The following is a 9,682-nucleotide window of genomic DNA, read 5'->3' on the forward strand; positions in this document are numbered from 1 at the left end:
CATACAAATAAGTTGATGCAAAAAGAAGAGCAGGATTATTTTTACCATTCAAAGCCGCCAACGGTCTACGTTTCATCAGGGGTCGAATTCCTCCATGTAATCCCTGTGGGGTGATAATGTTCTCCTTGTCCAGCATAACAGAATCAGCTGAAGAGAATAGAATTTTTAATACACACATTTCCAGAGCATTAATAAAAGGTGTTGTGTAAATACATGATGATAGCATACATGTGTTCTGTAAATACATGATGATAACATACATTATGATAATGTACTTTTCATAATTAACTTGTTTTGGAGAAAACAAAACATTGTATTAATTACACAATAAACAGATAAGTTTAAATTACACAATAAATGAATGAGGCAAGATAAAAAACATGAACTGAACAAATATCTAAAAATAGAGGAGGGAGGTTAAGGACTGACAAACATCAAACAAAAGAGGAGTCCTATTTTCTGAAGTCACAGGTTCTTCAACTGCTCTCCTCCTTTTCTTCAAATGCATTGGAAAAGACAGATGATTCTCCTTCAGATAAAAATGTTTATCTATTACAACACAACTGAAAATTGGATTACATATCAAAATTAAGAAAACCCACAAACATTATGACATCGAGGAGGAGAATTCAGTTTAGTGTCTATCAAATTATTTCTTCCAAGAGTATCATCACAAAAGCGTAAAATTCAAGGCATAGGTGTTACATGGACATCCACATTTTATCTCAAAATATAACGATGCAATCGGATATTACCTTCAACTAACTGCGGGTTATTTTTAACAGATTTGTCCTGGACTCTCATCATGGAAATATCATAATTAACTGACAAAATAGAAACAAAATTCATTTGCTTTATAATCGAATTAAAATTGAAACATAATTACAAAAAAAGTGGCCTACACAATATTATGTTGCACAAATACAGGTAAAACCATTCAATGAGACCCACAGCACAAAACTTACAGACATTTGAGAGAATAGAATCCTCGGGCATATAATATCGTGGAAAACAATTGTTCAATCCGGTAGATGTTTCCTGAAAAACAACATCCGAGCTCTACATTAAAAACCCTAAAAGGTAATGTGTAAGAAGATGAAGAATATACCATGTAGAAATCTATGTCCGAATTGTAGCAGCACTAATCGGGTCCTCGCAAAGGCGCAGCAAATATTGAACGCCCTAAACAAGAAGGCGGCAAGGTGATGAAAAGAGTTTGGATGTTCTTCTGAAAGTCTTTGAATTCAAAAATTGAAAACACCGTACATATCTTGAGTAGAGATAAGATAAGATGAGTAAGAAAACATGGCTGGGGAGGAGCCACGTGTGTAAGATAAAAGGTGGAAATAACACAACCGTATAAAGCAACAGGTATAATGGCAAAAAGACTGTAATAAAAAGAAATGTAGAGGGACAAAGTGGACTTTTCCAGGTTAAATAGGCAACAGGATTTATATATGTAATAGATTACTATCATCTTCTGTTTGTATACTGTTATTAGAATGCATAGTGGGTGATTAAAAAAGTTAAATAGGATGTCCTGCCTAAATCAAAAGTTTGGAAATCCTAGTTTACCTCTGATTTCCCTCTAAAAAATTTGGCTAAGATAAATACATCTTTCCATTAGTATTTTCAACCCACTATCAAAATACAATCATATATTTTAGCTATAAATACAATCAAAATGGAAGAAAACAGAAGCCTTTGATTCTTCTTCGAGTAGTGCCATGCATAAAGCTTCAGGGGTTGCACCTGTCAAACAAAAAAAATTAACGGATTCAGAAAAAAGAAAGATTTCTTAGCATTTGTCTCTTAATTACAACAAAAATCAGCTTAAGTGTGGAGAAATCAATCAGCTAGCCAAGGATTATGGATAGACTCGGCAATTTTTCATACGACACGAAAACACGACACGAAAACGGCATGAAAATTTAGTGTTTGTGTTCGCATTTTGAGTACACGACACGAAAAGGTACACGACACGATATACACGACCGAGAAGTCGTGTCGGTTTTGTGTTTACCTATCGGGTACGCGACACGACACGAGGTACACGAAATAAATAAATAAATTATAATATAATTTATAATTTAATATATTATTTTTATAACAAATATAAATTTTTATATTCAAAATATTTAAAATATAAATAAATTGTAAATCAATACTTGTACTTGTACAATATGATACTAAAACTTAAAACTCACAGCGTTACCCGATAGGCCCGATATCCACATACCCGAACCCGATACATCATAATTCATACACAGACCACAGTTACACACGCTCCTCCTAGACATTTCATTTTAGGGTTACAACTCACAGCGTGAGAGAAGAAAAGAGGCGACCGCATATCTCATCAAGCAGATCGATTCTTAGCTAATGGAGGACGATCGTGACACTCCGAACTCGATAATCTTGTAAGATCGCTATTAGAGTCTTTGATTTTATTTCGTAATTGTTAGATTTTGTTTCATAGTTTTTAGATCTAGTCCCGTAGTTGTTTGATTCTGTAGCATTTATGTTGTTTGAATCATGGATTCCTCTCGATTTTTGTTTAATTAATTGTTTTCTTTTTGTGACAGCAATATGAATCTATGAGCGAAGACGAGACGGATAAAAACGAGAATGAAGACACGGGACCAACAACGGAATGCTCTGTGAAGCCAGGAGTGATGCGAGCAAGGGTCGGAAGAGAAAATGGTCAAAAGTATGGGATACTTTTGATTACTTCGCAGGTGCTGAAGGTGTGTCTGATACGGCCAAGTGCAAGCAGTGTAGCTATACAATCACGTATAACTCATCATTCGGGACTGGAAATTTGTTAAAGCATCAAAAAACTTGTGTGAAGACTCCCGATACTAGGCAGATGATGCTTTCCAGGAGCAAATTAAAGGATCTATGTTAGTGAATAATGGAGCGTTCGATCCCAAGATTTTCAGAGATATGATAACCGATGCCGTGGTAAGACACAATATGCCTCTTTCATTTGTTGAATATGAGGGTATTAGAGAGGCTTTTTTCATATGCAAATCCGAAGGCTGCCTTAATGAGTAGAATTACGTTGAGAAGTGATATATTAATGAATTACAAATCTGAAAAAAGAAAGTTGTTGAGCATGTTGAAAAGTTGTAGCAGTAGGGTATGTATAACTTCTGATTTGTGGACTTCTATTGCAACTGATGGGTATATCACTATCACTGCTCATTTCATAACCGATGATTGGGTTTTGCACAAAAAATTGCTGAATTTTTCGTACATGCCATCACCACACACGGGAGTGAGTATATCTGATAAAATATATAAGTTGTTGTGTGAGTGGAACCTTGAGTTTAAATTGTTTAGTGTCACCTTAGATAATGCTTTTAGTAATGATGCATTTGTTGCTACTTTGAGAACGCAGTTAAACTTGAGGAATGCTTTGATTTTTAAAAGAGAGTTCTTTCATATTAGATGTTGTGCACACATTCTTAATTTGATTGTGCAACGGGGTTTAAAAGATATGGATGCATCGGTCCTTAAGATTAGGGAATCAGTTAAGTATATTAAAGGTTCCCAAAGTAGGAAGGAAAAATTTAAAGAATGTATAGCAAAAGTTGCTTTAGAAAAGAAAAAAGGTTTGCGCCAAGATGTGCCAACAAGGTGGGATTCAACCTACCTTATGCTGACACAAGATATCACGAGTGTGGAAATTACAAATGACAGTATTCCTCCTACTTGAGGTAATGTGATGTGTATTCCTCCTAGTTAATTTTTTCTGATCTTCCTCGTTCTTTTAAGTATATTAAGCCTGGGGTTCTTTGAATCCTGGTTGTGCTAGTACAAAGTTGATGGTTCCTTTATATTGTAAGACCATGTTATGTGTCCTTGCTTGAAACCACCTTACAAGGATATTGACATACATTTATTTTGGAACCCCGAATACTTTCAACCTCTATTGTCGCACTAATGACAAAGAGTTACACCCAGGGTCTTTGGCATCTTTTAGTTTTACTGTTATTGCCGGGAGTATAACTAGAAGCAAGAATGTTATAAATATATTTTAAATGATACATTATCTTTATGCTAGGCTTACTCTTTTACTTTGCACTATGTGATCAGGGCTAGATGAATATTGCAAGTTGCATATAAAATATCTTTTAGGCTTCGATTATGCATCAAAGAACTTAATTATGCCAACTGCCCAGGGTTGCAAACACTGAAATGCTTTAACTGTAACATGTGGTAGTGCTTTTTTTTACTGGCACTTTTGCAATATATATAAACTTATCTAACAATTGCTTTAATTTACACTCTGCAGTCTCCATGGCAATCAAACTGCTCTTGCTCTTAGTGAAGGCTGGATAAAAACTACTCCTGCTCTGGCTTAATTTATCCTTTAATTTATGTACTTTGCTAATGTTTAAGCTAGAATTTGAACAATATTTGTAAGATTTTAAAATTTCGTGTACTAATTCGTTACCAGTTTCATGTTTATTTCGTGTATAATTCGTGTTTTCGTTTATTCGTGTACTATTCGTATCGTGTCGTTTTCGTGTACATGATAAGTACACGGAAAAATTTCGTGTACTGCAGTTCGTGTCGTGTCCGGCCATTTCTAAATCGTGTTGTGTCCGTGTCAAGGATCATGTACACGTTTTGAATTCGTGTCGTGTTCGTGTCTACCTACCAGGTACACGAAACACGAAAGTACACGACACGTTTCAACACGACACGAACGATTTGTCAGGTCTAATTATGGAGTAAGCAGAATCACAATTTGGAAAATCTAGAAAGTAGTCCTCAAGTCAATCAAAGAAGGCAATCTACCTGATGTTGATTAAAGATACAAAGGTGCCAACATAAAAATCGAGATAGACTTGGAGAAGGTAAAAGCAATACCTCTCAAGCTTAGAACCAACATTTAAACACTTGCATGTCAATTAGGTGCATCAAAATCAATGGTGCATAGGCTTGTTCAGAAGGGCAAAATAAAATCTCATTCAAATGCTTTGAAACTATTTTTGACATCTTCAAATATGGTAGATAGAGTGAAGTTTGTCTTGAATCATATAAAACACTCAACATGACATACAAGTCCAAGCTATGTGGGAATGTTTAATGTGGTGCACATGGATGAAAAATAGTTTTACATGACTAGGCATGCACAAAAATTTTATTTACTACCATGTGAAGAAGAACCACATAGAACATACAAATCTAAGAGCTTCATTATAACTAAGGTCAAGTTTATGAGCAGAGCCGGTTAAAAGGGTGTGCAAGTGGAGCATCTGCACGGGGCCTCAAATCTAAAGGGGACCCAAATTTTTTAAGCCTATTATAATCTATATATAGTTTTAGACCCAATAACTCTTTTAAAAACCCAAATACATTATTTTAAAAGCCTAAAACAAGATCCAAAAAATATAAATATTACTACATTAAATTTCTAACGGGTCTGAATCTAAACAGACACAAAACTAGATTATATCTATCCAACCTAATAATTAATAAAAACTCTGAAAACTCTCTGAAGTATTAATTATTCCATCACACTTTTACCATTCTTGCGTTGCGCATAAAATCCTAAGGTCCCTAACCCTCCCTTGTTATTTACGTTTGAGTATTTCAGTTCTTTGTCTTTTTCGTTCTAAAGTCCATCAGGTGGAGATTTAGTTTAATTGAGATTTGAGACCCGAAGCAAATAGAGTTGATTGAGATTTGAGCATCTGAAGCAAATAGAGCTGATCGAGATTGTTTCCGCTTAAAACGACTCTAATCCACCATTACCAGGTTCCTTCGCTCCGCTCTAGAATTTTTGATTTATGTTTCTTTTTGTTGATTCGTGCTAGTTGTTTTTTTTATTGTGTAACTTGGCCATTTAGATTATGACTCCTAAAATTAGAAAGCATGACTCAGGATTCGAGAAATGTAAGAAAAAAAAAGAGAGGATTGAAGAACTAGTTAAATCGCAAGAAAGAGCTCTTGATAAATTTATTATGAAAGAACCACAAGTTTTTTGTGAAAATCAGATTCTTGATGATCATGTTGATGTTAATATTTATAATATTAATATTAAACAAACTGATAATTTTAAAATTGATGCTAAAACTGTTGTCCCTGATGTCGAAAAAAATGATGCCTTTTACACGCTTGTTATATATGATCCAAGAAATTGGGATGCCTTAGATTCTAATATGATTGATATATTTACTTGAAAATGGTCCTTAAAGAGACTTGTCTGTTCTAAAAGGTCCTTAGGATAAATTTTCAAGAAGATTTTCTGCTACTTTTTATACTAGAATTTTGTCGAATGGAGAGTAGTGTGATAGGGATTGGCTCGTGTATTCTAAGGAACTTGATAAATTATTTTGCTTTTGCTGCAAACTAGTTAAAAAGGGATATGCAAGAGGTCAGCTAGGAAATGAGGGTCTTAGTGATTGGGTACATCTTGGCAGTAGAATTAAAGAGCATGAAATTATCATGGAACATGTTAGGAATATGGCTACCTGATATGATACGCGACTAAGACTAAAAAAGAAGCAAACCATTGACAAAGAAATACTAATGCAGCTTGAGAAAGAACGAGAACATTGGAAAAAAGTTTTATTTAGAATTATTTCTACTGTTAAATTTATTGCAAAACATAATTTGGCATTTCGGGGTTCTAATGAAAAGTTGTATCAGAATAGTAATGGAAATTTTCTGCGTTTAGTTGATATGTTGCCAGAATTTTATCCGGTTGTGCAAGAGCATGTTCATCGAATAACAAATGATAGTATTCATTTTCATTATCTTGGCCATAACATCCAAAATGAACTCATAGGTTTACTTTCTTCTGCGATTAAATCTGAAATTATTAGAAAGTTGAAGTATGCAAAATATTTTTCTGTATTACTTGATTGCACCCCTGATTTTAGTCAGTAAGAACAAATGTCTTTAATACTTAGATATGTAGATGTGTCAACAAATTCGGTAAACGTTGAAGAATCATTTTTAGGATTTCTAGATGTTAATGATACCACTGGCCAAGAAATTTTTAATGTCTTATAAGCTGAAATCAAAATTCTTGATCTTGATATTGATAATATTCAAGGGCAAGGCTATGACAATGGGTCGAACATGAAAGGTAAAAATCAAGGAGTACAAAGAAAGCTCTTATATATTAATCCTCAAGATTTTATACTCCATGTGGTTGTGATAGTCTTAATGTAGCTTTATGTGATATGGCCAACACTTGTGGAAAAACTAGAGATTTTTTTGGAGTCATACAACGGATTTATACAATATTTGTAAATTCGACCAAGAGATGGCAAATTTTAAAAGACAATGTAATGGGATTAACTCTTAAATCATTGTCATCCATTTGTTGGGAGAGTCGTATTGATAGTGTAAAGGCGACACGATTTTCAGATTTTAGATGTTCGTGAAGCTTTGCTTCAAGTCTCTGAAAGTGATAATGACTCAAAAATGAAAAGGGAAGCTAGATCTGTAGCAAACAATGAAATTGGCGATTTTGAGTTTTTAGTGTCTATAATCATTTGGTATGATATCTTATATGCGGTTAATTTAGTAAGTAAGCAATTACAATCAAAAGATGTACTTATTGATCTAGCTATTAAGAAGTTAAAAGGACTGGTTTCCTTGTTTGAGAGTTATAGGGAAACAGGTTTTACTAATGCCATTAATGTTGCAAATGATATTGCGTGTGAGATAAGTATTGATACAACGTTTCCTCAAAGACATGAGATTCGAAGGAAAAAGCATTTTGATGAGAATTCAAGTCATTTGCCAATTGTTTCACAATATCCAGAAGAGTCTTTTCGAATTAATTATTTCTTGTATATTGTTGATCAAGCAATTTTTTCGCTGACTAGGAGGTTCGAACAATAACAAGAGTATGAAAGTGTTTTTTGTTTTTTATTTACTTCTAATAAATTACGGTCATTGGATGATAAGATGTTAAAATCTTCTTGTATTAATTTAGAAACTACTCTTTAAAATGGTGAAAAATGTAATGTTGATGGAAATGATATGTATGTGGAGTCAAAGTTACTTCAAAATTTTCTGCCAGATGAAAAACTGGGAGCTGTTGATATATTACAATTTTTGGAGCATTTGGATTGTTTCCCTAACACATATGTGGCTTATCGTATATTTGACAATTCTTGTGACCGTCGCTTCTACAGAAAGAAGCTTTTCTAAGCTAAAGTTACTCAAAACTTACTTCCGTTCTACAATGTTGCAGGAGAGGTTAAATGGATTGACATTAATACCAATCGAGCATGATATGCTGGAGAAAGTGCAATATGAAGATTTGATCAGCGACTTTGTCTCGAAAAATATGCTAGAAGAATGAATTTGTTTCAATAGAAGATTTAATGTTTAATTTTTGTGTACATTGTTATTATAACTCTTTTTTGGAATGTTTTTTTATATATAAAAATTGAACTTTATTATTGCAAAAGGTTCAGAGGGCATCATTTCTAGTTTTCGAACTGGGCAATAAAACATTATTACCCGGCCCTGTTTATAAGTGCAGTCGCGAGGCTTAGATACAATGAAGATGGTGTGTGCACTTTTGATGGAAAAATAGGAATTTTTTCCGTTCACTACATTAGACGCAGCAAAAAAAGCGAGCAAAAACAAGGCTGAAGGTGTTTTAGAACTCAAACCCATCTAAAGCATCAATAAAATAGTCATTAAACAATTTTTAATTGAAAAGATTATCCCTGCTATTAAAGCTAAGTGGTCGCTGGATTGTAATGGACACATATTTATCCAGCAAGATAACGCCAAACCACACAAAAGTGACAATGATCTTGAGTTTATAAGTGCGGCACAATCTGATGGATTTGTTATTAGCTTGATTAATCAACCACCAAATAGTTCAGACCTCAATATTAATGATTTGGATTTTTTTCGAATCATTCAAGAGTTGCAACATGAGAAAGCACCAAAAATAATAGGTGAGCTAGTCGATGCAGTGGAACAAGCTTATTAACAAGTAAGTCATACAACACTGAACTATGTTTGGCTATCCCTTATGAACTGCATGAATGAAATTATGGAGAAAAAAGAGAACTACAACTACAAACTTCCACACACGGGGAAGGAAAGGCTTCAACGATTAGGACAACGTCCGACTCACATATTTGTTCCTCTATATTTAATGGAAGAAGCCTTACAACTGCAGGTTCAAAATTCAAGTTGAAGAAGTGAAGAATGGAAGCATGACACAAAAGAATGAAGAAAAATCAGTGTATATTTGATTAATGTTCAATCATAAAAATATTTTGGGATGAACATTACTCAACCAAGAATTTAGATGGGTTTAGTTAAATTTCATTTCGTAAACTAAACTCATACCTCTATAAATATGTGTATAAATATGTGTATTGCAACTTTTATTAAATATACTTTTGAATGAAGAAGACCTACCATTAGTCAATTGATAAAACGAGGAAGGTAAATTCGCAAAAGACCAGTTGGATCATGAAAATCAAGTTTGCGCAACTCCGATTTCTTCCATTTTTTCCTTGCAAATAACCTCACATCTTGCATCTTCCTCGAAATCTTTTTTCAGGAGTGTCTGCGATAATATTGAATATATCTAGATAATCTTCAATGAGTAAAAGTGTTAGATCCATAGGCGGTGAGTCGATATATGTTTTGGACTCCATGGAAATGAAGAAGAAGATAT

The 9,682-nt window shown here is 33.8% G+C and overlaps 1 long non-coding RNA gene and 1 pseudogene across 1 annotated transcript; both read left to right on the forward strand.

The window, feature by feature from the left end:
* Window positions 1-2,591: 2,591 nt before the first annotated feature.
* Window positions 2,592-4,502, forward strand: LOC135148061 (uncharacterized). The gene is made up of 2 exons (XR_010285933.1): window positions 2,592-2,747; window positions 4,301-4,502. It is a non-coding gene; the product is annotated as an uncharacterized LOC135148061 (long non-coding RNA).
* A 1,365-nt stretch (window positions 4,503-5,867) lies between these two features.
* Window positions 5,868-8,338, forward strand: LOC108194608 (uncharacterized; annotated as a pseudogene).
* Window positions 8,339-9,682: the final 1,344 nt, after the last annotated feature.

Source organism: Daucus carota, chromosome 7, assembly GCF_001625215.2.
Source record: "Daucus carota subsp. sativus chromosome 7, DH1 v3.0, whole genome shotgun sequence".
In the NCBI taxonomy this organism is placed as follows: Eukaryota; Viridiplantae; Streptophyta; class Magnoliopsida; order Apiales; family Apiaceae; genus Daucus; species Daucus carota.